The sequence below is a fragment of the Patagioenas fasciata genome, chromosome 5, assembly GCF_037038585.1.
Source record: "Patagioenas fasciata isolate bPatFas1 chromosome 5, bPatFas1.hap1, whole genome shotgun sequence".
Classification (NCBI taxonomy): Eukaryota; Metazoa; Chordata; class Aves; order Columbiformes; family Columbidae; genus Patagioenas; species Patagioenas fasciata.
Genome location: NC_092524.1, coordinates 58,391,759 through 58,396,576, shown reverse-complemented (window position 1 = coordinate 58,396,576; position 4,818 = coordinate 58,391,759).

Genomic DNA, 4,818 nt, shown 5'->3' with positions numbered 1-4,818 from the left:
CATTGTCCTCTGTCCAAATAGCAGAAGTTACTCTTGTGATAATATCTTGCATTCCTGCCCTAGTTACCCCATTTTGCTCCCCATCCTCAGAACTCCAGCTTGTTTCCTACCCACCTTTAAAAAGTGAGGGGAAAACCAAACAATTTAATAAATGTAAAACCTTCCATTGGAAATAAAAGTTGTTCTTCAGCTTCCATGACAAAGTTTTTTTATATATACATAGCAAACACCAGTACTTCTATAGCTGCGGGCATCCTCTTTTATGTACAAAAAGCTAAAAATAAAGATGAACAGCAAAACATTTAGCATTCATTGTGATGAACAACTCTGGTTTGTAAAGTTAGGGGGTCTTCTACAGGGTAAACGAACTGTTCACCAGTATTATAGCTTCATGCAATATTTTCGCTATTTTTTAGATATCTGCAAATCAGCATCTTACGTGGCTCAGAACAATTAACTAAATTGAAAATTTATACTAAATCAATGCTCGACAGACCTGCAGCCTTATTTTTGAAAGCTAAACCACACCACAGAAAGATTTGTTAGAAAGCAAAGACAATGCTATTTTACAGCTAGAACGTGTGTGTGTATAAAGGCAAAACATTTTCACAGCTAAAGTTGCAGATGAAATACGAGATTACGAATACCGAAAATCTCATATAGTACTAGATGACAGCTGCAAAGCCAGGGCAAAACAGCGTGGGGATTTTTTTGTAGCTGTATTTTGCAATTCCCAGGATGCTCAGTGTCCTGATTAGACCTAAAGCAGTTGTTAAATGTGGGTGCTTGCAGTGGAATCAGCAGTGCTGCTCACAGTACAGGAAGATACAGGGTGCTTGAGGCATTGCTGCGCTCTGGCTTGGGAGAACTCTTACAATCCATCTCTCTGATATGCTCCGTAGAGCATCAGCAGATGATGGTCAGTACTCAACATCATTAGCCACTCAGTCAATATTATGCTTTTTCCTCTTGCATGTTTTTTGTTTTCTTGTGGTAAGCACAACACCCAGAAACCATAGTTGCCATTACTGAAGTAGTCCAACCTCTGTATAATATCCTGTTGCATTATTTTTATTAATATAAAGAGCTGTTTCTCATTTCATACTACAGAACTAATTGTCTGGCCCTTATCTCAGCTGCATCAAGCCAAAACTAGGTAAGTGTTATTTTAAACCATAATTACTTGGTAAATACATAGTCTGTTAAATTTTAAGAAAAGGAAGGTCGCACAGAATAAGTTACTCTTTCACAAAGTGAGAAAGAATGAAAAAAAAAGACCAATGCTTGTTTTCTAAATCTTGGATTGGTTGGTTGGTTGGTTGGTTCGGTTTTTTTAGTCCTATTCCTGGCCCTTTCCGCTTACATTAAAGTGGGAAAGAGGAAGAAATTTGAAGTGCAAAACTTGAGAAAGAAGTGAGCTTTTCACAGCCATAATCTACAACCACCTCTCTTGCCTCTAGTGGGGTCAACACACCCTTTTCCCAATTTGTTTCACCCAGCCTTTCAAACTTACTGATTTGAAAACTTGTCTTATCCTATTTTTTTATTATTCTCATTCTCACACAAAGTATTTGTTTGATGTTTGAGAAGAAAGATTAGCCCTCCCATTGTAAATCAACACCGATTGCTAAACTGATAATACTTACCTATCTAGTTAAATATGTGACATGAATAGCTTTCAAGCTGTTTCAAGCTGATATTTTTGCTCTTGTGTAAAGAAGACCAGATATAGAGTTGCTTACTGGAGGAAAAGAAAATCAGTAGTTGATAATACAGGGATTTGTTGTTAACACCTATTAAAGACTTATCTCAGACGTATTAATAAGTTCTGCCAATTCAAGATATCAAGTTTTTCTTGTTATCTTAATCAAGAATGGCTTATTAGTCAATTAAAACAGAAGAGGTCTTTAAAAAAAAGTGCACACACACACACAAAACCCCTCAGGAAGAAATCTAAACCAGAATTTACAATGCCATTAAAGTAATTGACCAAGAAAAATGTTAATTAGCTGTGCCATCCTTTTCCCAGAGTCCTTGTCCCAGCTTTTTACAGCTCTGCAGGAAATGCGGTTTTAACTTTACCTTCATAGTGCTTCATAATTTAGTCTCATCATCTCCAGCTGATCTAATATAGCTACTGCCATGCCTGGCCTTTATGGCCCACTAGCTTCTGCTACAAATATCGTCGTCTTCTCTCCTCAGATTGCTGAATAAACATGAGGGGAATCCCTGATCCCAATTTGTGTATGAACTCCTACAAAACATGTTTAAAAGTTCATTCTGAGCATAAGGTTCTGCTTGCTGACCCTGACTAGGAACAAGCGATGAACTCTGTGTGCACCTCTTTTCTCTGTTTCTTTTTTCTGCTACTTTTAATAATTATTGTTTACTTTGCTGTACTGCTCCTACTTCAGATTCCCCTCTTAAAAACAAACCAAGCAGCTAACAAAGCTACACCAATTAAGTTGCTTAGATTTATAGTGCTCTCCTCCATTTGTCACCCTCTTGTGTCTTTGAGACCAAGCACAGTGAGGAAGGATTTTTCCCTCATCTGTTATCATGCAGAGAGAGCGGGACAGGATTTGCACTGGCACCATTCCAAACTAATTTTTAAGTTATGGTCACTAATCAACCTAGTCCCATTTAACAGGTTTTGTTTTAAGGACAAGGTTTGTTTTTCTTGCTGTATGAAAGGATGTATGAATCAGTGGGGCTAATCCTTGCTCCAGAAATGTTTAACCCTTTAATTGTGGATAGAAAATACAAATAATTATTACTGACTTGTAAAGCTGACTATCAAAAATGAAGGTTTTCTCCTGCATTCTGAGAGTATGAAACTACCCTTCCAGAAATCATCAGGCACTACAAAGCAGTCATATTAAACCTATCAACACAGGACATGTGCAGACATTTGAATAGGCCATACCTTGCAAATTGCAGACAACAGAAGTAGCAAAAACTTCTGGGAAATAATACACATTTGTTGAGCCAGCATGATATGATTTCACACCAGCCAGCACAGGCAATCTATGTGAAGGTGTATCCTAACTGCTCATCCTGCACCCTGGGACCGGGAAACAAATCTGCAACTCCTGTTCTTGCCTATTGTCTTACAAATTGCAGGACTCCTTAGCCCTCCTTCTGCATATGCGTCTGCTTGAGTTACAGACGCCAGACCTCATGCTGCAAAGTGCTGAGCTCTCAGCTTCCATTAAAGTCACCAGGTACTGATAGCTCCCAGTAGCACTAAGAAAGAAGTGCCTCTAGAGTTAATATTACATTTTAAAAGAAAAATAAACCCAGATTGAAATTAATAATGGTAATTAGTTAAAAATAAATAAGATACACAAATTACTGCAGTCTCAGTGAAAGCCCAAGGGCAGCTATTTTTTTTCTTAAATCAACCTAGCTGGGTTTCTACAAGTCAATAGATACCGTGACTCAATTTTCTCTGACAGTTTGCTAAAATACAAGTATAAATACTCATCTCCTTAGGCATAAGCAAAGTTGATCAATACGTTTTCTAGTGTGCTTATATTGGAATGATTCACAACTCAAACTCGTCGGAGGAAAGATTGTAGTTTTACTTTGTATTTTATAGTCAAATCCTAGTTAATTATGGAGGGACTGTATATGTTGCTACGATATAAATAAGTAGTAAAAATATTTCTTTAAATCAAAACCAGAAACTGCATGACATAATATTTGGAATTTAACACAGTCAGTTATCAGTTGTTCTCCAGCTGTTCTCTGTGGAGGGAATTCTTCCTATACACAGGCATATCCACACATACACACAGCTATCCATTTTCAAGTGGCACTTTTTTTTTTCCCTTCTACTCAAAGCCTAGTCTCTGACTTCAAGGAGCTGAACAAAGCAGCCCTCTTAACCCCATGTCACTCCTATTGTCAGAATTGAGCACTGAAATAAATCAGGTTTTAAGTGTATCACGTTGAAACCTGAGTATTGGGAAATACGTTTGAAAGAGCAGATCTGCTGGGGTCATCTGTGGTCTAGAAGGCACAGCCATAGCAGTGGTGCACAGTAGTGTGCAGGGTTTTAGAGAAGAGATCTATCAGCACCTAGAGGGGGAGGAGAGAAATCTCAGTTTAATCTGATGCCTTTCATCACAGGACACATATTCTCTCATAATTGCAATACAATGTCAACAGGGAACACCTTAAGTTCTCATATTTGGGTAAGCAATTACAAATGTTGCTACTTTTTGTAAATAACATTTTTGCTGTGGAAGAGAAGTCTAGTTAATACACTCCATTCAGTTTCTTGAACTGGAATGCTAGTAAAACTGTTCCTGAAATGCCAAGATTGCAGAGAGGGAGTGAGTTCAGAGAAGGGCAAGGAAACCAGTGAAGGGTCTGGAGCACAAGTCTGATGAGGAGTGATTGAGGGCACTGGGGCTGTTCAGCCTGGAGAAAAGGAGGCTGAGGGGAGACCTTATTGCTGTCTACAACTACCTGAAAGGAGATTGTAGCATGCAGGGTGTTGGTCTCTTCTCCCAAGTAGCAAGTGATAGGACAAGGGGAAATGGCCTCAAGTTGCACCAGGGGAGGTTCAGATTGGATATTAGGAAAATATTCTTCATGGAAGGGGTCATCAGGCATTGGAACCGACTGCCCAGGGAAGTGGTGGAGTCACCATCCCTGGAGGTGTTTAAAAGACATGTAGATGAAGGGCATGGGTTAGAGGTGGACTGTGTACTGTTAGGTTAACAGTTGGACTTGATTCTATGAGCTGTCAATGGAATAAGTGCTTACAGTGTGTAACAGTAAATATGTCCATGATAGACAGCAATTGAA